This window comes from Hyperolius riggenbachi, chromosome 8 (assembly GCF_040937935.1).
Source record: "Hyperolius riggenbachi isolate aHypRig1 chromosome 8, aHypRig1.pri, whole genome shotgun sequence".
NCBI classification, from domain to species: Eukaryota; Metazoa; Chordata; class Amphibia; order Anura; family Hyperoliidae; genus Hyperolius; species Hyperolius riggenbachi.
The window spans coordinates 67,792,366-67,817,564 of NC_090653.1; the positions used below are offsets into that span (position 1 = coordinate 67,792,366).

Consider the following 25,199-nt stretch of genomic DNA (forward strand, 5'->3'; position numbering starts at 1 on the left):
ACAGGATCACTGAACAGTCCATATTGCAGGGCAAAACCATGGAAGCACCTGCTGGACAGCATAATGATTCTGTGACCTGAGTTTCATTGGAGAGATCTACTGCACAATTCATGGTACAGGGCAAATTTACTGGAACATTTTCTGAACAAGGTAATAATTCTACGATTTCAGGTTCACATAGCAGATGCTCTGAGCTATTCACGAAACTAGAGCGAGGTGTAGAGACAGGAAGATCAAGACACAAAGTTTGTGCATCTGAAGCACTATTCAATTGTAAAATTGGAAAAATCAGATGCTGGGGTTCTGAGGTTTCTAGACAGGATTGCTGGGACTCAGAAACTAATGTAGTGCATCTATTGGCATCTGCTGGATCAGACAGGAGTTGAACTTTATTAACACAGGTAAATTCTACAGAAGTGTTTGCAGAGGCAGGCAAAGATTTTCTAATGTCTGTTTCACTGAACAAAGACTCATGAGTACTGGCTAGGCTGGACTCAGAAGTCAGCAGGACCTCTGGATTCTCTGCTGAGAAATTTGTGCAGGGCAAAGTTAAGAAAGTATCAGTGGCTTCTGTTTTACTGGGAAGTAACACTGAGTTATCCATGGTACAGGGTGGAGTTACAGCAACATTCACAAGACATGGCAGGGACTCAGTAACTGGAGAAGTGGGACAGTCTCCAATTGACAGTGTGTCTTCCCTGGTATCAACTGATTGAATCGCATAAAAATCGTCCAAAATCATCTTCCACACATCGATCAATGGAGCCACAAAGTCATACCCACACACACCAGTTTTTATTAGGTTATAGGCAGACTTAATGCATGCATTCAATACTAATTCACTTTTTGCACTGTAAAACTGACAAAATGAACTTGCATCTTTCTTCCATTCATAGACCAGGGCTTCCATCTCTCCTTTCTCAAATGGAGGATCCCATGCATATTTAACAGCTGAGCATTCCGGCTGATCATAGTTTGCAAATGTGTTAGTGGCAGAAACATACATTGGGTTATTTAGCAGGTGATTGGCCGATTTCTTATTCCTAAGGATCTCCAATACCTGTAGCAAGTGTTGAACTGTAGTGTATGCAAATTTCCCTTGCTGCACGAATAAATTGATCTGTTCAATACTCTGTAATATATCTTCATAATCATATTCAGATAATTCATTTAAACAAGAACTTTTATTTTCCCTGGCTAGCAATGAAAGTTCATTAGTAGTTTCATAGGTCCATTTGACTCCCCTGAATGGTGACTGAATTTCATTATCTGCTACTGGCGGAGTCTCATTACAGATCTGATGCGCAGTCGCCAAGGGCAACGACTCCGCTGATTGTAACGCTTTTCTTTTGGAGCGTTTACGTTTGGCTTTAGACCCTGCTGCCTTAGCAGAAGAAAAGTTATCAGAACAATTATCTGCTTGCTGATTATTTTTGTAGGCAGTAGAAGGAGCAGCTGATTGACAAGCTGCCAGGAGCTTATCAAAAGGGCTAGGCAAATCGGTTTTGCGCAGCCAGTTATGGATCACAAACGCTAGAAATTCCAGTGGTCTCTCTTTTAAATTGGTATGATCCAAGACATCGTAGGCCCACTGAAACAATCTTCCCTTAAATAAAACATAAACTAGCTGGGGGGCCCACGTTGAAACAGGAGTAGCCTGGAGCTCGGGATTGGCCAGGAACCTGGTACATTCAGAAAAAAACTCATTTTCTGTTTCAGAATTGAGTTTCTCAAATTTCTTAAAGGAACAGGAACCATAACAAACAGTGTCATTTTTGCTGGGAACCCCCCCCACAATGGGGATTGGTAATGGGGCTACCATAATGTTAAGCTTGGAGGTGTAATCTCCACCGTCAGCATGCAACACATAAGCTGACGTGAAGGAGGTACACACACCAGCACAAGGAATCAGGATATCCCCAGTTTAGTGGAGGAGAGGACTGACTCCAATAGGAGATTGTGGTGCACAGAGCCGGTGCAGATCCGAGCAGCCACAAACAACACTTTCGTAATAACGTCTCAGCGCAAGTAGTGCTGAGACGCATAAACCAGGACTGAGGAGATCAGGACAGGTAGACAGAATGAACGCTTGCTTAACTAGCCACTACTTAGTGACAGCAAGCGTCCACAATAAAACAGACTGGAATGAGGTAGCCAATGCGTTTGCAGCGATGGCGTGCCTCAGCAAGACAGGACAGGATAGTCAGGAAATAGCAGGATCAAGATAGATGAACGTAACACAGATAAATATACAATAAGTATGATTTCCTAGCGTATTACAATTACAGCTATCAATGAAACTATTTGTAACGTCTGACTAACATATGTATATATCGGCAATGAACCGATATATGACATAAGCAGGAACTCTGACTAAGACTGGAGTAATACAGGGAACAGGACTCAGGAGGATTCGCTATCTCTTCGCAGAGATGAACGCAATCCACAAACAGGACCAGGAACAGGATAACTAGCTCAGCGTGCTGGAACGCTGACTAACGGAACACAGGATATAAACAGTTCGTGTACGTATATATCAGCGACACTGATGTATCAACGTAACACGAATACAAGGAAAATAATAAACGTGCAAGTATGCGTATATATTGGCGATGAACCAATATATGACACAAGACAAGCAAAGTAACAACTTCTAGAAACGAGCAGAACTAGGAGGACTCGCTGACCCCTTCGCAGGAGTCAGCGCAGTCCACACGGACTAGGAACGAGGTGGGGCACGGGCAGAGTAACAGACAGGATCTGAGACTATGGTAGCCCATGAGGCATTGCAGGAAGCAGTTCTTTATACTGAGGTCATCCAATGGGAGCAGACCTGCAGATTCCCACACAAGTGAATGGTAATTAATCACAGGCTGACAGCAGGAAAAGGCAGACAATGATATGCAGCCTGCAGAAAAGGGATTGCCACTCCATTGCAGCAGACAATGTTTGTTTTCACAAAAGCATATTAAACTGTCATTAACTTCAGAGCGACTGCAGATGGAATCAGCAACTAGTTTAAGTGCAAACCAAACTATGCAAGCAAATGCATGTAATGACATTAGAACTGCTTGGTTTGCAATACCACTGCAGTCAGCAGTAAACGCTGCAGAAGCGATCATAACACTGCTGCTCCCCCACTTCCATGCTCGCTGCGAGAGACACACAGTCTCCCATTGTAGCGTTGTGGTCACGAAAGTGAAAGTGGGCCAGTGCGGGAAGCGGCGTTTTTTGCGGCTACATGATTCAATCAGCCTCACAGATCAGGTAGCCAATTTTTTTTTTGAGCTGCCTCGGGCTCTCTTTAAAGGTGCGCACTACTGTTGCTGGAACGCCCGCCCAGCGGGAGGGTCTGGCGGACCCGTTGTTGCCGGCGGTAGTGCGTGTGTACGCACCTTAAGTCCAACAGGCTGATCAACTACGGTAATTCTTAAAACTGAAGTAGTAGAATGAGTTTTTCTTGCGGGGGCCATAATTCCTTTGAAAGGTGAAAAAACTAGTTTCAGTAGCGAGTGTTTTGAATTGTGTGGGGCTCTTTGTTGAAAGAGAACTAAACTTGTAAAGAAAAAAAACTGCCACCCACAACGTCTATCGATGCTGCACAAGGCATTTTATAACCGAATGCTAATACAAATGATGTTTCTGAATAAGGCTAGTTGTGCGTTGTGTTATAGCAATACACACACTGTAACAACATTTGTGATAACTAGGAAAACAATGTTCTGCACCCACTGAGGCCAAATATGAAGAGTTTATTCAGGCAATAAAATAAAAAATAGGTAAAAAAATGACCTTTGTCAGCTGCAAGCTGCGTTTCCGGAGACTTGCGCCTGCGCAGTAGAACGGACCCGACTGAGATCGGGTATTTCTGACTACTTCAGAGCACAGCACCGCTACTGCGCCTCAGCTGGAGTCGGGAAGGTAAGTATTTACATCACCGATGTTCGGAGGGGCACAGCGGGACCCCCGTGGGACGCAGGAGGACGAGGTGAGTAGCCCCCAGGGGCCGTTTTTCTTAGTACATATTTTCTTTATGGCCTCAGGCTGGGTTTATACTGCTGTTAATTTTAACGCAATTAATGAGAAGGAATTTTCCATGTTTCCCTATGGGTCAGTAACATCTATGTTTTAACATACCAATGTACAGCAAACTAACCCATAAGAAAAAATATGGAAAATTCCTTCTCATCAGTCGTCTATTGCGTTGTAACTGACAGCAGCTTCTTCAGTGTAAACCCAGCCTCTTAATATCTTATTCATGGAGTGCAGAGAAGTAATAGAATTCCCATCAAGTTTTATTGCTGTCTCTCACTCCATGTCTTCAAGACCACCTGGACTTACGTTAGTCCAAAGAGGTCACAGGGACCAGAAGTGAGGAATTCTCCCTGATCTGGACAAAAAATACCACAAAACCTAAACGTGTGATAGGAATTGCAAAATGTTCTGCGTAAACCACTGACAGTGATAAATACATGTAAGAATAATTGAGGTTCTACCTCCAGGTTAGACTTCTCAAGTAAACTTTGCCCCGAAGCTACTGTAGTGTATGCCTGTATATATGATATGTCCTTTACACTTCGGCAAACACTAAATCAGTGAAACCTGCAATTTATGGATATAGTATTATATTTATACTGGTATATAGTGAATCACAGGAGGTACTTCCTGTAGAGAACTGAGTATGTACAGAAGCTGCCAGGCAGGCAAACATTTCTTACAAGCACACACTGTATTCCAGCAGCCCTGGCAGACACTCCCCCACCACAACCCCACATTACCTGAGTAGGTCAAAAGCCAGGAGCATCAGACATTTCAAGGTAAAAGAAATCCACAGAAGGCACACTCAGACATGCAGCACTGCACGCAGTTGTATAACTGAGAACTGGAGGAACCAGAAACCTGCAGAGACTCATGGGAAACCATGTTCTCTAGGGTGAGGCTAATCTATGCAAACTTTCATATGTAGTCCATGGTTCCTCAGCTATTGTTAGGACTACAAGTCCCAACATGCAATGCAAAAACATGACAGGCTGGTTCCTCTGATTTAGTGCATTTGAAGTCCCAGGCTGCTATATCAGGGATTACAGAAAAAATCCTTGAAGTGTCAAGTAAATAGAAATCCCAGGTTAATATTAAATATGTTAATTGTCTTTTAGGAATAATGAGGCTACTACACAAAGAAAGAGGAACTTACGTATTATCCCATCTGGAAAGTTTGGCAGCTTTTTGTTCTGTTTGCGACCCCAGGAAGACCAGACAATTTTTGGAAAGCTGAAAGTCCCGACTTTCTGTTGCACTGGGTCCCGAGTCTTTATGATGCTCAGTTCCCAAGTTATGGGGTTTTGAAGGAGGGGTGTCCCCTAAACTTGGCTGCAGAAAGTGCAATTACAGAAGTACGGGACAACCCCGACATGATGATAGGCAACACACCCGGTAGGTCTTCTTCTTCCTTTGCAGCATAAATCTGTGTCTTAAAAACTTTTGTCAAGTGCCCTGGGTCTCTCATTACAGATGAAGGAGCAGCGCAGCTATGCACCCTCGTCGACCTCGTCGCCTCTCCGTCTTACTGGCATGGGCAGGAGACTCAATTCCACTGTGCTCTCTGCAGCAAAGTGCAGGGGACACCCATCCCCCCCCCCCCCCCCAACTTGGCAATGGGGCAATGCATTGAATCGGGACCTAGTGCAAGGGAAAGCCGGAACTTTCAGCTTTCCAAAAATGGTTATATCTGACTAGGGGATCAAACAGAACTTTAACAAAAAGCTTTGAAACTTTCCAGACGTGATAATACGTAAGTACCTTTTTAACTTGCTGTGTAAAGCACCGTATACACGCTAGATGAATTGTTGCTAGTGTGCAGAGTAAAGCGGGCACAACAGCGGACTGGAAGAAACTATTTCAATTGACAGCTTGATTTTTTTTTTCTCTTGAGTCTCGCCACCCCACAGCTTTTTACACCCAAGGCCAGAGCCTTTACTGGTCTCCCCAGCTCTTGTCCTGGTCTTTCATATTCAAAGTCTACCAACATGTAGGCATCCAGGGACTCATAGTCATATAATGAAAGCAATTATACAAGTCTCCCAATGCAACTTTAAAGTTCCCAAGCTCTGATGGCTCAGGATTTACTATCTTTAGGAGTACGAGACCAGAATGCCCCATCTCCAGCCCTTTTTGCTTGGGACAAGGGTTCCATGGCAAAAGCAATCAAACAACCCATAGATATAAAGGGTACATGATTAATAATTTTTGTGACACTCCTGTACAGTTAGCCAGACACTATTACTCCCCAGTTCAAAGACAATTATTTCAGATATTTAGGAATCAATCTAACCAATCAGTGTAAATTCTATAAATTTAATTTTACACCATTACGGTCTAAACTCAGAGAAGACCTAATCTTCTAACCTTCTTTGCTCTCAAAGGCATTGCAAGAAAGGTTTTTTTTCCCAGGCAACAGGTTTTGAGGGTCCAAGCCCACTTCCTCAGGCCAAATATAATGCCAACAACTGTAGCAGCCAAAGGCAAGGAGCACCTCTTGCTTGTTGTCCGTCTGAAGGTGCCCATTATAGGTACAATAATTTCTCAGATGTGATCAGATTTCTTCAACTGAATTGTACAGGGAACCATTCAGTATGAGGAGTAAATGTATGTGAAATGATTCTATGGTCAATTGTGGAACAGAATTTTAATGTCTGTAGAGAGAAAGTGCCCCGCATCTGAGGAATATATTGTACCATTAATAGGCAATACGAGGAAGCCTGTCTACAGCCATTACCTGCAGTCTGGGCTTTCAGGTGTTCTCAGACCGCAGTATCTATGCTCATTCTAATGCAGTCTGGACAAAACGGTAATGGGCAACCAGGGACTTGGCTTTAAGTCATTGAAGCATCGTTCCATAATAATAATTATAGAGAACAATGAATGGGGTCACCTCTATACAGCTCAGCTATGTGTTGCCTTTCAAACACATTCAGTAGGCATGTTAATAATTTGCAAGAGATTAGAGAAATTATATGGGTGGAGCTTTCTTGTGAAGTATAAAGTCTAGAAAGATTAGCTAAAGAAGTATAGCTGTCTTTTCCGTAAGTGTGTACACACACACAATCAATGTCACCTGAAATGGTCGTGGTGCACTTATTAGGGCAGGTGTGGGGAAAAAAGCAGAAAGACACCAGGGACCATATGCAATTCACTTTTCTCCTTAGTTTTCTCCAAGTTTAAATTTTTACACCTGTCAACAAAATGCTTGTTCAGCCACCAGGAAGCAAGCAAATACACTGAGTACTTTTTCACCTACTTTTGATATTTTTTTTAATTGCAGAGCGCTGAAAAGTTATTGCGTATGGGCCCAGGAGTCCAAATGTTGCTGTATGTCACAACAGTGGTAAAATGGTGAAGATGTAAATTGTGGTACTCACAAAGGAAGGTTGCAGATAGTCAACCGATCACTGAAGGCAGGTGGAGAATTTAGGGATGATCAAATATATGCAAATTCTTCTGTGTTTATGCAAATTTTTATGCAAATGCATGCAGTTTGAAAATGGACCAATTAATTTATACCTGGGTTGAAACTGATTGGTCCATTTTCAAACTGCATACATCTGAATACCAATTTGCACATTTTTGGGAGAATTTGCATCACATAGATCATCCCTAGTGGAGATGCAGAAACCCGACCCCACTCGGGTGTCCAGTTGGGCTGGAAGCAATCGCTCTCTTTGTAAAGAACTCTAGATGGTTATGGGAGTGGTAAAAACACTCCTGACCAAATAGAACACTACTCCAGAAGGCGTGTGGGTAACACAAAGGGGAAAAGAGGCGCCTAAGGTATGATAAAATTGAGTTAAAAGCAACTAAAATGAAAAAAGTGTGAGGTGGCACACTTCAATGAAGACAACTTTGTATAACAAACAACGAACTTCAATTTGCACTGTATTTGGGCCTGAGGAAGTGGGCACAGACCCAAGAAACGCGTTGCCAGTGCAAATTGAAGTTCGTTGTTTGTTATAAGAATTTGGCCTCGATTCATCATTCTCTTTGAGATAACTTTTTCCAGTTTGTTAAATTACCGAATTCGAAGTTTAGCGATTTCTAGTTGTATTCATCAAGGTTTTTCCTCATTCGGTGTGAATTCGATAACAATTCGGTAACCATTCGTTAACGTGTCGATATTTCCATTTTACAGTGGCACTTTAACACAAGGCCATAAGATTCCCATGGAATTGTGGGTAAAAGGCTGTCCTTTGAGCACTACGTAGCAACATTCTGAATAGGGCTTTACACCTGGACCAGGATTCTGAAAGTGGTTGGGACAATCCTACAATTTGATAGGAGCCTTTTCTAAAAAATTATAGTGCAGCTAGCAAATTAGTTAACCCTGACACTGCCTGTGCTCTCTTACAAGATGATTCAAGAGAAATGCAGATGTCGTGTTATAGCAAATAAATCCATTCTTTTGCAAATTGATATGGTTCTAGACCTTATTCTTGCCCTTCTGCGCCTTTGAATCACTCTCAGCTGATACATAACCACTTCAAATGGCTCCATCTTCTCTGTCAGCAATGATCTGACAGGAATAACGACAGAGCAGTGAAGGAGATAACTAATCCTAAATGTAACGCTAAACCACGCCCACTTTCTTTTTCATGAATTGCACTTTATTCCGTTTTAGCGAATCGTTACCGAATCGTTACCGAATGTTCGCTAACAGCTGTAGATAACTTTGATGAATCCTGAAATGAAGTTAACATATTCGGTATTTTACCAAACTGTTGTTAACAAATTTGCTAAGTGTTGATGAATCGAGGCTAAATCTTCATTGAGGTAAGCACACTTTTTTCATTTTAGTAGTTTTTAACTCAATTTTATCATACCTTAGGCGCCTCTTTTCCCCTTTGTGTCACTTATTAGGGCGACACTACAGGGAACAAGGCTATGTAGACATGTCACTCAGCCATAGCTATGTGGCGTGTACTGTTCAATGGAGAGGGAAGGAGGGACAGCACACGATAGAGAAGAGAGATCCAGCAAACTCCCAAGTGACATCTATACACAAGCTAGATTATCTGCAAAGACAGTGCTATGCGGCCACCCCAGCTAAGTTCTGTCTAGCGTGTATATGAGGCCAACAACATTTGATACTTTTCATTTTTTGAGGGGATCTCAACAGAGTCTCTTTGAAGCCTAAAAAGTAGATTAAAAAGTACTGTCAAAATTGAGTATGTTATTGCTTGCAAGTGGCTTATAGGGCATTTTACTGACAAGGTATAAAAATATCACCTAGGATAAAATTTAGTAGAATAAGTGAACTGAATAAGGGCTATAGTGTCAATTGTACACTGATCCTTCATGTAGAACAAAGATCTAGCTAATTGACCAGGTATTTGTTACTTAAAGACGCTGGTCAGCTGAAATTAACCATTACATCGATCCCCTTCTGGTGAAAAATTATGACTTGCAGGGTCAACTCCCCCCTGAGCCCTTGAAGCCATGCTGGCGCATAGCCCTGCCCTTCTAGTAATTTACATGACTCGATCCAGGGCTGACTCTCGCCGATCTCTTTTAATGCCCCTACCCCCATGCTCATGACCCCCTGCTTATTGAGTGATATCTTCCATCCGGTGCAATGGACCAATCGAATCGATCTACCAATGCTCTGGCCTGCTACCGATCAACCTACATTTTCCGTCCTGTTCAGTCAATATTTTCCAATGATTTTTGCTTGAAATCGATCAAAAATTGATCAATCTGACATTATGCGGAATCGATTCCCAGCATATGAATCAAATCTGCAAGGGAATTGAATGGGAAAATCAGTGAGAGTATGGCTACCTTTAGAGCTTTGTGAGCATTTTTTTTTAACAAGAGAAGGAACTGTGGCTGTTTGTAGAATAGTCTTTGCAATAAAAAGTTTTATTTTCTTTCCGTAAAGGTGTTGTTTTATTTTATTTTCTAATGAGTTGCATTCGGTTTTTATCTAATTTGATATTTTACAGAATGGGTATTTTATTTTTACAGAATGGCTATTTTACAGTATGGATAAATCTGTATGACACACTCTTCCTTCTGCATTTTACAAGGTACTTTAGTTGGGATTAATAGCGATTAGGGTAATTGTTGGGTAACAATACGATCTTCTGGACTCAGCCCACAAGATCACACATTATATCTTTACTAGGCATGCTTTTTATTTGTACTGTCATTACCCTTTTTTTTAATACGGATTCTACTAAGCGTTTGTAACCCCATGCATCAGCGTTTGACACGCGATGGTTCTAACCAGGGGTAAAAAGGTTCCCTTTAATATAGTTGTTGAATATGTGAGCTAAATTTGTGGACGACGCTTCAGTCCTTACTGATACCTACCTACAGAGGGCGCTCTGAGATCAGATTGAGTTTGTATATCCCTCTGGTCTGTTATGCTGGTAATACACGGTTCGTTTCTGCTGCAGATAGATGATTTGATAGATAATTTCCGACATGTCCGATCTCCCAATCGTTCGTTTCGCCGCTCGATTTCTGATAGAAGTGAATGGAAAAAAATAAGAAAAACGAGAGGAAGATAAGAGAATCGACTGCAGAATCGAACGGCAAAAACGATTGAGTGGAGAGTCGAGCGAACCGTGTATTCCCAGCATAAGACTAAGTTCATCCTGAAACCTCAATATATAAACACACATCACACCCTGGTGATAATGAAGAGTTCATATGTTATGGTACAGTATTTATATTCAGGACAGTGATGTCTTACCATATTCAGTCCATAAAAGCCTTGTTTGAGCTCCTACCATCAGGTAGATGTCTTAGATCAATCTGCATACACACAGACTGAAAGACAGCTTTGAGGCTCCCTGCACACTGCAAATCCGTTTTGCGATTCCGATTTGCAATTCCGGTTTTCCCTGAATGCAATCAACAGAAAAGCGGAGGAAAAAACGCAGCATGCAGTAATGATAAAAAAATCGGAATCTTGTGTAAAAAACGATTAAAAATTGGAATCGCATGCAGTGTGCAGGGAGCCTTATATTGGGAATACACCATGAGTTTTTTTGGCAAATAGATGGCTTGACAGATAATTTCTGACCGGTCCAGAAAAACGATCGGAAAATCGTTCGGCCAGTAAATCTGCCAAAAAAACTCATCGTGCATTCCCAGCATTACTCATCTGCCATAAACGTGTTAAACTCTGAGGCCAGTTTCACACCAACAACCGGCGTTACAGGCGTGATGCGCTCGGAGGATCGCACCACAACGTTACAAATTTGCTTCGGAGATTACCGTGGCATTGTGCAGTAATCTCACTTCTGGCTGCACCCCAAATAAAAAATTGGGATCTCTGGCGCTCACTTCCTGAGGCGGAAATATGAAGTTCACTGAAGTGTATTGACAAAATACATTTTCGCACATGCGCGACGCAAAACAATTTAAAATATCTGCAGCGCCATTGATTTACGTGTCTTCATGTCGCCGCTGGTGTTCGCCGATAACGCGCTGTTGTCATTGCGTAAAAAATGGATACTTCTGGTATATTGCACCACGGTAAGTTTGAAATGCCCAATAGGTTTTCATTGCTTTTACGTTACCCTGCGGTAAAAAGGGGGAACGCGACGCAATGAAAATGTCTCAGTGTGAAAGGGGCCTCTGTTCTCTCTGAAATAATTAACACTGTGTACAGGGTTTTTTTTGTTGTTGTTTTTTTAATATTATTAATTTATTTGTAAAATTCCTCTATTTCAACCTTCTTTACTATCACTATGTTCCCTATATGCACCATGGGGCTGTCATGAAAAGTAATTTCGTTGTGTTACACAATAACAATAAACTTCTAGAATCTTGGAGGTATAAAGCATTTCATTTAGCTCCCTGGTGGTATGATTCTTTTTGGAGTTTAGGGTCTAGAAGCGGCACAATATTTTCATGAGCTTTTAGACCCTAAAATTCTGAAAAAAAAATCATACTGCAGAGAGATCTGCAGCAGCCCTTGCATATTATGCACCACCTAGGAATCCAGTGCTGCAATTCTTCCTCCTGTCCTCTGGGTGGTGCTGCTCTACCACTATGGTGAGATTGCTGTCTGTGGACATGTGCCAAATGGCGATCTCACCCAAGGGATCTAAGTGCTGGTTCACACGGGCGCCTGCCGGCTTTCGTCTGCGTTGCGTTTGGTGGCGTTGCGTTTCGGCTTTCATCGGCTTTCAGTTGTGGTCATCGTTTTTTCCCCCCAATTAGCTGTGGTGGTTAACTGCCCCAGAATGCTACATGTAGCGTCCAGGGTCGCCTCGAACGCCAGGGAAAATCGGGATCGGAACGCCACGTTTGCATGAACGCCAGTAAAAGCCTGGTACAAACGCTCCCATTCAGTTGAATGGGAGCATTTAACGCCAAGTCCCGAATGCTGGTGGTAAACGTGGGGTAGACACCCGTGTGAACCAGCCCTAAAGCCTTGGAGGACTGGAAGAAGACTGGAAGAAGACTGGCAGCGAACTTCCAGATCCCGAAAGCTCTGCCTATACCTCCCAGCGACTGCTCCAATCCAGGCTTGGAATTACCGCTCCCAGCTTCTTTTCTTCACCCCAAGCCTGGATCAGGATCACCACTAAGGAGGTTAAAGCAAACCTGTGAGGTTTGTAAACAAAGAAGTTAAGTACTTAACTCAGGATATGGAAGCCTCTGGATCCTCTCGAGGCTTCATCCGTCTCCCTCCACCTTGCTGTTCCAGCACAGTGTCCTTCTGAAGCTTGCGGCTCCGCTTCTAAACAAGCACACACTTTGCCTGCACAGTAGCACGGACCCACTCGTGCTTCAGTGGAAAAAGCCAAGCACAATCTGGTCCGTGCTACTGCGCAGGCACGAGCGGACAACAAGCGCTTGTTGATGGTTTTCAGCTGGACCCAGTGAAGGAACGGAGAGGAATAAGCTTCTGGCTACCCTGTACTTAGGTGGCTACCCAAATTGGGCTCTTTTTCACTACAGGTTTCCTTTAACCACTTTATCCTATCTGGAAGGCTCATATGCAATTCACTTTTTCACCTAAGTTTTCTCCTAGGAGATAATTTTTAATTTTTGATTTCAAATAACTTTCCAGCACTTTTCAACTAAAAAAGCACCAAAAAGTAGGTGAAAAGGTACTATAAAATTTTAATTATTTTCTTCCTTTCGTTTAAAAATATCACCTAGGAAAAAACTTAGGAGAAAAAGTTAATTGCATTTGGGCCTATCTGTGCTTGTCTACCTCGACACATATGCATGTCCAGTGTTGCTGTGGGGAGTGCCTACGCAGGCGTACGCTCAGGGCCGGATTTGTACTTCTTACCGCCCAAGGCCGACTATTACCAGCCGCCCCAACCGAAACCGTATCCTACCACCTCTCTCCACACACACCAATCCAAAAATTTTTGGCCCTATGGTGTCCACTATTGGGGCTAGTGCCGAGGTCTCCATGGCAACATGAAGTGAATCAATCATGTCACACGGGGGAACTGGTCAATCAAGCGATCTACAGGTGATGGGCGTGGCGGGAGCCTTCCACCACACACACATAGTCAAAAGTGGCTCACAATTGGACATTGGGTGGGGTCAGCAACACGTAAAAGTGAGTCCTGTACCCACTGCTGTCTCCAGGGTAACAGCGCTGGCCAATCAATCATTAAGAAATGGGTAGTGTAGGAAGCTGCCTTCTGTATTCTGTACTATTTGCTGGTGCTGCCCTTGGTCCTTTCATCCCCCACACCAAGTGTGTGAGACCCGGCCTTCTGTAACTGCCTGGAGCTGCTGCTATGTCATTGGACAAGGTCTGGCTTTTTGCTAGTCACACACTGTTCACAAACGTTTGGTTAATGGACTGCAGCTGCCTGTAGCACAGCACAGGCAGATGCCAGCTGGTACTAATAGTGCAGTTATCCTGACCACTTTCATTTGTTTGGACAATTGCAAATAATGCCCTGAAAATAATGCCCACTGTCTGCAGGCCGCCCCTTGTTTATCTGGTGCCCTAGGCCATGGCCTATGTGGCCTTGCCAGAAATCCGGCCATGCGTACGCTCCCATCGCTCATTCATGGCGGGATTTACATGGAAGCGATTTGTAAAGGGGAATCAGCTGGCAATCTCAGTACCTATAAATGAATGAATGAATGATGAGGCATGTTGATTTATAAAAGTGAAAGTAGAAAGTGTAGTTGAAGAAAAGATTGAACACTTCCTGGTACAAACACAAACAAATACATAATATATTGTCGTATTGTCTCCATACATTTCAGTTTCCTAGAAGTTGATGAGGACCAAAAGTCTGAAACAGGCTGTCTGCATGTGGGGTTGATGTGGCTCTGTAATATTTAAAGCTATAGGCTTTCTATACACCAGCGGTTCTGGATGCTTGCCTGGCTTACAGGGGCGAAAAGAGATAATTTGCATATTCAGTAGTGGTGCATTGTGGGTAACCACAAATGCTCACTTATAGCTGAATTATTGCAAGTTTCCTTTTGTTTTAAGAAGGCAAATTTCACCTACAAGTATCAATAAACTCTCTTTCTAGATGGTGTGTAATATTTCTCTGGACAGTAATGAGCAGTTATGTGAAAAATAAAGTACGCTCTCTTTCAATTTTATCTATCGGGGCAGAACGAAAATCATCTTTTCCTTAGCAGGTTCTACAATTAATATCTACTCTCAAGTATAAAACAACATATAGCAGATTCCACCATGTCATTACAGTATTTATATGACAAAATCCAAGAAAAGGGGACACATGAATCTGCACATAGGGTCTGGAGGGGGGCCGGTCCGTTGAGAGCACTTCATCTCATACAGGGTGCCACTTGGGTGCCTCTGCTTTTTTTTTTCAGGTTTATTTCAGAGATTCAGGCAAGGATGAAATCACCTACCTTGGACGTCTGGTCCTATTCCCAATTTAAGAATTTTTCATCCAGCTAAGGCAGTAGGCCGGATTTGGGCCATGATATCACCTCATTTGAGGCACTCTGCAATGCAAAGGTCTTTATGACAAAAGGAATCTCATAGATATGCACCCTCTTGGTAACCTGTGGAGATCAGGCGACCACCCTAGATGGGTGACTGATCTTGGATAGACCTTCTCAGACCAACAGTGGCAGAAGACTGATCCTGGCTCATAAAACATCAACTTCAGCCTGTAGACAAGAATCTTAACCTAATGGTACTATACTCCCGATAAACTTCATAGAATGTCCCCAAATTTTAGTTCCCTATGCTGGAGATTTAAATCTCAGACAGGCTCTCTTTTCCACATATTTTGGAGCTGCCCACTTATAACCATTTTCTGGGATTCTGTTAAGTCCAGTATCACTATGATTACAGATGTCAAGCCCTTATTGGACTTGTTCTATTATTTCTTGCATAATATTCCCAGAAGCCTAGGTAAATACAAAAAGTTTTTTGAGTCTTTAAAGACATTTAATAAACGCAGCCAGGATCATAGTTGCCTGTAGTGATGGCCCGAACGGTTCGCATTCAAACGCGAACACACAAACTTCGGTGGTTCGCGTTCGCGGTGAACCGCAAACTATATGCGAGTTCGAACCGCCCCCTATGCTACATCATTAGGCTCAACTTTGACCCTCTACATCACAGTCAGCAGACACATGGTAGCCAATCAGGCTACACTCCCTCCTGGAGGCCCCCCTATAAAGGCAGGCAGCGTCGGCCATTTCCCTCACTCGTGGCTGCAGTAATTAGAGAAGGGAGAGGTTGCTGCAGAGACATTAGGGAAAGCTTAGTTAGGCTCTTGTTAGGCTTGTTAGCTTGCTCCTTGCTGATACTTATTGCTAAAAAGCGCCCCTCAACAACTCTTTTGAAAGCTAATGTTGTTCTTGTGATCTATTTTTGTTTTGTGTGGAGAAACAACTTGCCGGAGAGGCGCTTGATTTACGATAGCCCGACTCGCTGGAATTAAACGCTCCTGATGTTTAACCGCCTGCTACAACAGGAGAAAACCGTCAAGCAGTATCTCTACAACTACAGTAAAAGGACATGCTCTGGGAGGATGGGGATGTTTTGGCCGAAGTACTGGACACTCATGCGAAATGCCTGCAGGCTCAGGCGGCGTTTGAGGAGGTGACAAACATGGTGAGTCGCAGTGAAGGCGCCATCAGCGACTTGATCCCATATGCTTTCTTCCTGAATTGTGCCATGCGTAGAGTGGTGGATCAAGCTGTGGAGGAGCATGAACAGGAACAGGAGGAAGAGTTGTGAGATCAATTACCAGGAGAACCAGATGTTTCCTCAACACCTGCAGCAGCACAGAGGAGGGGGGAGGAGGAGGAAGAGTCGTGTGGGGAAGAGGAGTCAGATGAGGAAGGTGTTTTTTGTTTTTTTTTGAGGAGGCGGAAGAACAACTGCAGCAGGCATCGCAAGGGGCTTGTGCTGCTCAACTTTCCTGCTCAACTTTCCCGTGGCATTCTTCGTGGCTGAGGGGAGGAGGAGAACTTACCTGACATCACTGAGGAAGAGCAAGAGGAGATGGATAGTACGTCTGCATCCAAATTTGTGCAGATGGCAGCTTTCATGCTGTCCAGCCTGTTGAGGGACCCCCATGTAAAAAAACTCAAGGGGAGTGACCTGTACTGGGTGGCCACGCTACTAGACCCTCGATATAAGCACATAGTTGCGAAGATCTTACCAACTCACCTGAAGGCAGAAAGGATGCAGCACTTGCAGAACAAGCTGGCAACTGTGCTTTGCAGTGCGTTTAAGGGTGATGTCACAGCACAACGGAATAAAGGTACCACTGCCAGTAATCCTTCTCCCATGTCCACGCAGGCAAGGACAGGACGCTCCAGCGATCTCATGGTGATGTCAGAAATGCTGACATTCTTTAGTCTAACGCCTCGCCTTAGCCCTTCCGGATCCACCTTCCACCAACGCCTCGACCAGCAGGTAGCCAACTACCTGGCCTTAAGTCTGGATGTAGACACTATGAATCCCTGGACTACTGGGTGCGCAGGCTTGACCTGTGGCCAGAGCTGTCACAATTTGCCATCCAACTTCTGTCTTGCCCTGCCTCAAGCGTCCTGTCAGAAAGGACCTTCAGCGCAGCTGGAGGCATTGTCACTGAGAAGTCGCCTAGGTCAAAAAAGTGTTCAGTACCTCACCTTTATCAAAATGAATGAGGCATGGATCCCGGAGGGCTACTGCCCGCCCCAAGACTAAGTCAGCCCCCATACACAGCATCTCTGCCTGCACGCCGTGTGACTGCCTGCCCCAAGACTAAGTCAGTCCCCACACAGCATCTCTGCCTGCAGGCCGCTTGACTGGCTTCTCCGCCACCACTAACAGGGTCCAGGACTCCAGGCGGACTCCTGAATTTTTAAGGCCGCTGCTAGCAGCAGCCGCTATATTAATTTTTCTGGAGCGTGTACATGCCTGCCTAATTTTTCTGCCTGCACTGCGGCTGCAACAACAAAACAAAAGGTATGTACAAGTGTCAATTCCCCTTCGTGATCTTTACCTTGCCGCTGTAAAGGGGCTTGCGTATCACAATGAAGCAATGATCGCCGCCTATATGAGTGTCTCGGGGGGGGGGGGGGCACACCCAAGATAATAAGGTCGTTGCTTCATTGTGGACAGACCAAATTCGATCAGCTGGACAGTCACTGTTGTTCTGTCATTGAGCTACCTCAGCCCAGCGACTATATGGGCTTGAAAACCGCTATCGCCTGCACTCTCGCCATGGTGCGCACCAGTCCAGCACGGGCGTCACTACACAAACAGCTGTTTGTGGTATGTTACACAGTGAGTTTGGTCTGTCAGTGTGAAGCAGTACACTAATTACACTACCTGATTGATGTATATGTTACGGCCAGAACCCGAAGTTTGGCCACTTCTAGTTCTGGCCGGCCACTTCGGGTTCTGGCCGGCCAATGTGCGAAGTGGCCGCTGCGCTGCGGCCAATGTTAGAAATGGATTTATTCCTGTGACATGAATGTATCTTCTGGCCGCAGCGCAGCGGCCAAACGTATAACCACTTAGTTAATTTAATGCAATTAAGCCGGCGGCAATGTAACAATTCAAGCCGCCGGCTTTTTCTCTGCCTCTCTCTCCTTCTCCCCCCGCCTCTCTCTCCTCCTTCCCCCCGCCTCTCTCGCTCTCCTATGGGCAGCCGGCGGGGACACGAGTGCAGGGCCGGTTTAAGCAACAATGGGGCCCCAGGGCAAAATAAACCTGGGGGGCCCCCCCAACATATACCCCGGAACAAAAATCGGCATTAGGGGACCTTTTTTGCAGCTGGTATAACAGGGTGTGAAGTCCCAATCGGTCGGAGCTCCACATTCTGGCTATCCCAGCCTGCATGGGGGACAAGGGGTTAAAAAGTTTCAGGAGGGGGGACCCCACATAATTTAAAAAAAATTTTTTTCCCACACTCTAAACATAAAAAAAAAAATTGGGAAAATAGGAAAAAATGCCAGGGATCTTCATACAGCCATATTGCGGCTGTATAGCGATCCCTGTCCAAAGCACTGCGGCTGCGTATAGACCCCCTGGAAACCCCGTCAGGAAATTTATTGCGCTTTCGTTTGATGCATGTAAAATTACACTACCGTTCGAAACTTTAAAATCGATTTTCTCAAAAACTATAAGGTCTTTTTGAAAAATTGTTTTTTCCTCTTATTCCTAATGATCTCCTTAACATATCCTGCAAATTTAGGGTTTCTAGCATTTAAGGTGGATTTGCTATTAACCATTAAAGTCGGCAGGTTTTTAAATGTGTATTTTTTTTTCCTTTGAAACTTTAAAATCGATTTTCTCAAAAACTATAAGGCCGATTTGAAAATTTTTTTTTCCTCTTGTAGCCCCTGGGGGCCCCTACAAGCCCTGGGGCCCTGGGGCAGCTGCCTCCTTTGCCTTAATGGTAGCGCCGGCCCTGCACGAGTGTCCCCCCCGGAGTCGTTCGTCGCGGCAGGGGAATCCTGCCGTTCTTGCAGAGCGGGTGCTGGCAGAAGCAATGTCTGCAGCCTCCCCGCTCTGCTTTCCTGGTGCGACGAACAACTCTCGGGGACACGCGTGTCCCCCGCCGGCTGCCCATAAGAGGAGAGAGAGAGAGAGGCAGATAAAAAGCCGGCGGCTTGAATTGTTACATTGCCGCCGGCTTAATTGCAATAATTTAACTAAGTGGTTATACGTTTGGCCGCTGCGCTGCGGCCAGAAGATACATTAATGTCACAGGAATAAATCCATTTCTAACATTGGCCGCAGCGCAGCGGCCACTTCGCACATTGGCCGGCCAGAACCCGAAGTGGCCGGCCAGAACTAGAAGTGGCCAAATTTCGGGTTCTGGCCGTAACATATACACATGCAAGATGTTTTAAAGTACTTTAGGCCTCCAATTTAGCAATAAAATGTGATTTCTGCCCTTAAAACGCTGCTGTGTGTCAAATCTGGATTTTTCCCCAGGACTTTTGGTGTGTATCCCACTCCGCCATGCCCCTTTCCAGGTGTTAGACCCCTTGAAACATCTTTTCCATCACTTTTGTGGCCAGCAAAAATGTTTGTAATTTTCAAAGTTCGCCTCCCCATTGAAGTCTATTGCGGTTCGCGAAGTTTGTGCGAATCTGAAGTTTTGCAGAAGTTCGCGTTCGAGGTTCGCAAACCTAAAATCAGAGGTTCGAGCCATCTCTAGTTGCCTGCCACTGGAAATCACCTCAAACACCCCCCCTCCCCCAAATATGTGACTGGCTCAAGGAAGTAAAAGCGATTGAACAACTTGAGGACCTTACTCAATCCATGCATAAACGAGACAAACGATTTAGTAAGACTCGGAGACCGTGGCTTAAGTTTACAGAATCGGACACCTACAGGCAAATCATGTCTGTGGGAGATGGAACACAGTAATCTCTCCCCCCCCCCCCCCCCCGCACCTGTTTAAGCTTTTAAAAGCGGCCCTTTTTCTTTTTCTCTTTCATCCTTGGGGTTTCTTTTTCTCCCTTATATTCTTCCTATTTTCCCTTTGTTTGCTACTCACCCAAGGACAAATATCTCCACTATGTCTGGAGAAATATTACCATAAGGCAACTAGTTGCAAGCCCTGTGGCCTCTCTAGCTTGGGAGCTCTGGGAGAATGTTCCGTATGGGCACTAGGGCTTCCAACCCATGGATGCAACCGTGTGCTTCTTTATCAGGGCCTACAGCCCAAGTAATATATTGCATTTGTTTTCTGCTTTGATATAGATAAAGCATGTACCTGTGTGACTTTCAAGTCACTGGTTGTATCTAATTGCTATGACGTCGCAGAACTGGTTGGCTGCGTATGTTTAATTCTCTTGCTGTTATTTGACATACTACTGTATTAATTTATGCTTTACTTCTTTTGTACGTTTGTTTTTTTTCAAAAATGTAAAAAAAAACCTATAAAAAAACCTAAGATGTGTGAAAAGTACTTTCCATGATTCAACAGTGACAGCGCCCACATTACTCACCGAGTTCCACTATAGCCGTAATTCCTATCACAGCCTATGGCGGCGCCGGCTGCACCCAAATCTCCGGTGCTGTTTTTGCCGTGCTGACATTTTCCACAGCGCTAATAGAATATTGTCCCTCAAAAGGGGCTCACAATCAAGTCCCTACCATATTCATTTCTCCATCATAGTGTAGGCCAATTTAGGTGGAAGCCAATTAACTTAACTAAAACTGGAGTACCCAGAGGAAACCCATGCACACATGGGAAAAGCATACAAACTCCTTGCAGATTGTGCCCTGGCTGGAATACGAACCAGGGAACCGTTGTTTTTTGTACGACTTTATCAAGCTTTTTACAACATTGCTTTAGTTCATTGAAGGTTGCAGGCATTGGTTTTTGCATAACTCTCTTAAAGTTCCACTAGAGCAGGGGTAGTGAACCTATGGCTCGGGAGCAAGATGTGGCTCTCTTAATGGCTACATCTGCCTCACAGGGGTTGATTCAATAAGCTACATACAAGTATAATTTTCAAAGTAGGCATGCTACTGCTATAGCGTGCACTACTAACTTACTCGCACTCCCCCCAAAACGAACGGTCGCTCCAACTGTCCAACCCTGGACCCTGTCGGGTCCAGTGACATTGTAGGACGAGATCCCCACACTTTGATTAGCCCAATAGGCTGCCTGTCACTTGACAAGCAGTCTATTTGGCCAATCAAAGTGTGGGGATCTTGTCCTACAAAGTGAATCAACCCCCAAGTCAGCTAGCTAATTGTACAAGCTGTTAGTTTTTCTCCTGTCTGGCTCTCGGGGAAAATTGCTGATGTTGCTGAAATCCAAGAGAAGCTGTAGACATGTCTGACACTTCCACTGCCTGGAGGATCAACTGTGTACACATCAACAGGTACATGAGCCCTCTGCTGCGCATGCATTTGAAACATATTGTATGGCTCTCACGGAGTTAGATTTTAAAATATGTGACGTTTATGGCTCTCACAGCCAAAAAGGTTCCTGACCCCTGCTCTAGAGCATTTCAGTTGGGTGGAGATTTGGACTTGCCTATTGCAACACCTTGATTCTTTTCTTATATAACTACTGTGGAACCTTGGTTTGCAAGCAGAATTCGTTCTGGAAACATGCTCGTAATCCATAGCACTCTTTATATCAAAGGATTTTCACCATAAGAATTTATGGAAACCCAGTTGATTCGTTCCACCATCCAAAAACAGTTAAAGTAAAATAGTATGATATAGAAATGTAAACAAGACTTTCGCTATAACCAAATATTTTTGTGTGTGTGGCTTTAACAAGGAACTTGTCCAATGAGAGTTACTTTTGAAGATTTAATGGAAATGTGACTTTGCACATTCTCTACACTCAGAGTAAGTACTATTAAGTACAATCCTGCAGCGCCAAAGGGGGAAGAACTATCGGGCTCAGTTGTGATGACGTGAACCATTCATATATATATTTTTTTGCTTGTATATCAAGTCGTTGCTTATATATCAAGTCGAAATTTCACAAAAATGTTTGCTTGTTTTGGAAAGCACTTCTAAAACCTAGTTACTCTGTCCAAGGTTTTACTGTAATCTGTTTTAGATTTTCTGTGTACTTGGGATTATGAATCTGTTGCATGATCCAATGTCCTAATTCAACCCCCCCCCCCCCCCCCAAGCATTACCCCACCCCCAACCGCCGCGAAGCTGCGGAATGCCTATTGCTTTACTTCTTTGTATATCATTATCTTGCGTTTCTGCCATTTTACATGACTGTTCATTTTTGTAGAATACCCCTGCGGGGTTTATTGTTGACACAATGGGGTTGATTCACTAAGAAAAATAGCGCAGGTAACCTCCTGTTACTCACACTATTTAACCCTGTGCGCCTTAAAGAGATGCTGTAACAAAATTTTTATCCTTATTTCTTCTATCCTATAAGTTCTTATACCTGTTCTAATGTGCTCTGGCTTACTGCAGCCTTTCCTATTTGCACAGTGGCTGTATTATCTCTGTTATATGATCTAATCTTCTCTCCTCTGTCGGGTCTGTCGGGCTCAGGCAGTCAGGCTGGAATGTGCTGTGCTGCTTGTGATTGGCTAGAAGCTATACACACCCTCTCCATGCCCCTGCACACTCTGTATGACTCACACACTCAGCTCTTCTCAGCGTATCACTTGCTATGTCTTTTGTTTGTAAACACTGGATAAAAATGGCAATTACAAGCCAGGATTGCAGCAGGGAGAGGCAGAAACAGCACAGAGGGGCCCAGGAGAACATAATGAATAGAATGGTATGCTTTTTATTGTAAGAATTTTAGACTACAGATTCTCTTTAATGCACGCTACATGCGCTATTGGCTGCGTATATTGCATTGACTTTGGTCAGAGGAGCGCTCGTGCATAATAACGCATTAAGGTGCGCAGGGTTAAATAGCGCAAGTAACAGGAGGTTACTCACGCTATTTTTCTTAGTGAATCAACCCCAATATGTCTTCATTTTTCAATTGTTTCTCAATAAAAATCTTTGAAACTAAAAAAATAATAATAAAATGAAAAGCACATAGCTTCTACGAAGCCTCTTAAACCCCTTCCTTATGCAAGTTGTTATTGCCAGAATGGCTGAGCTGTCCAGCGTAGGGCCTCCCTGCCTGAACCATATCAGCCTACATGGTCCGTGACATAAGTGAGACTCTGCAGGAGGGGAGGTATAAATCTTTACCCTCTCTTGAAAATGGAATTTGTTCATGTCAAGGACAAGAGGCTTATTCCTAGGTCATGCCTGGGAAGATGAGAGTAACTGTCAGCAACACATGCATACATTACTCTGAATAATTCATGTGATTAACTGTTCGATAAAGGAGCTCACAATCCGATGTTGGTACCATAATCCAATGTCCCTACCAAAAGGGACATAGAGGCATGTTCCCATCTGCAGGACATGCATCTGTATGCCCTAATCGCCGCTCTCCGAGTCTGCTGCGCCTTAAACAACCCCCTCCGTAATCTGGCGACATTCAGAATGTTGATAAACTACGGGAAAGGGGCTTCCCACTGCAGCCTACGGAACGCCTGCAAAACACCCCTTCACCACCTATCAGAGCCTTCTAACAGGCTCCCCGCTGCCTGCTCCCCTCCTCTCCACCTCCGCGTCAATCAGCGATGTGCTCGCACAGGCGTTTCCTCTGCAGCGTTGTGACCCTAAAGGTCACCGAAGTGAAAGTGATGGATGGCTGCAGATGGGAGCGGTGGGGAGAGGGGGTAATAAGCACTGCCTGGTCCAGCAACCCCTCTTCCCCCCCCCTCCCCCCACCCACACACACACATACACGGACCAGGCAGCATTATTTTTTTTTATTGTAGACCCGACTCGGGTTCTCTTTAAAGGGGAACTGAAGAGAGAGGTATTTGGGGGCTGTCATGTTTATTTCATTTTAATCAATACTAGTTACCTGGCGGCCCTGCTGGTCTATTTTTCTGCAGTAGTATCTGATTAAAACCAGAAACAAGCATGCAGCTAGTCTTGTCAGATTAGACTTATAAGTCTGAACCACTGAAACACCTGATCTGCTGCATGCTTGTTCAGGGGCTATGGCTAATAGTATTAGAGGCAGAGGATCAGCAGGGCTGCCAGGCAACTGGTATTGTCTAAAAGAAAATAAACATGACAGCCTCCATATACCTCTCTCTTCAGTTCCCCTTTAAGTCTAGTACACACTTTTAATTATGATTGGCCAATCACTGAGCAATCTTACCAACTCCATATAGTACGAGGGGGGTTAACCTTCACAATCTGAACATAGTATTCAGGAGCTCTTGAATCTTCTACTACATGAAGGTGGTAAAATTGGTCAGTGATTGGCCAATCATAATTGAAAGTGTGTACTAGGCTTTAGACCTGATACAACAGCAATGCAAAGCAAGAGTACTATCCACTTCGCTACTTTGCTTAGATTGTTGGCTCCTCTTAGGGACAAATAGTGATGTAAATTAAACCTGGTACACACATCCAATTTGTGATTGGCCAATTGTATCACTGCCATGTAGTATGAGAGCTTACCTACACAATCTATTTATAGTATTCGAGGTCTGTTGGACGTCATATTCATAAAGGTGCAAAAATTGGTCAGTTATTGTCCAATAAAAATTGGATGTGTGTATGCATACTAAGATGACAGAAGCATAATGGGGGTAGAAGCAGTGAGGGCAGATAAAAATGTTATTATTATTATCTATATATAAAGAGCTGCTGAGAGTACACTGAATAAAGCTTGGTACTCACTTTCAATTATGATTGGCCAATCACTGACCAATTTTACCACCTTCATGTAGTATAAGGGTAAAGAGCTTCTGCATACTAGGAGCTGATTGTGAAGGTTAACCCTCATACTACATGGAGTTGGTAAAATTGGTAAGTGATTGGCCAACCATAATTGAAAGTGTGTACCAGGCTTTAGTGTGGAACACTGGGCAGCTGCACTGAGGAATGTTCCTTCACTAGTGTTGCACCCTTGTCTGTATTTGGCCAGCCACAAACAAAGCTGTGTAACATACCAGTATACATTGCACAGTGATTATACCTTAGAAGAAAATACTGGTTTCTCCACATTTTATGACATATCTGATAACAAGACCGCCATCTGCTTGCCCTTAGCAGTCAGATCCCATGTCTAGAGAAGTCCCGAAGATCTGCACACTATATACAAAGCTTGCCCGGGGGATGTACGCAAGAAAGCTAAAGCTGCTACAAACAATCAGGTAGTTAGACAAGAACAACA

At 44.0% G+C, this 25,199-nt stretch overlaps 1 protein-coding gene across 2 annotated transcripts in view; it reads right to left on the reverse strand.

The window, feature by feature from the left end:
* The window catches only part of CAPN12 (calpain 12), a 93,671-nt gene extending 88,437 nt beyond the window's left edge, over window positions 1-5,234 (reverse strand). The window contains exon 1 of one of the 2 annotated variants that reach the window (XM_068250599.1): window positions 5,195-5,234. The gene's annotated coding sequence lies outside the window, so the exon portion shown is untranslated. Of the gene's footprint in view, window positions 1-4,778; window positions 4,954-5,194 lie in introns of those variants that run through there. The other variant, XM_068250598.1, reaches the window with a different exon arrangement.
* Between the last annotated feature and the right edge of the window lie 19,965 nt (window positions 5,235-25,199).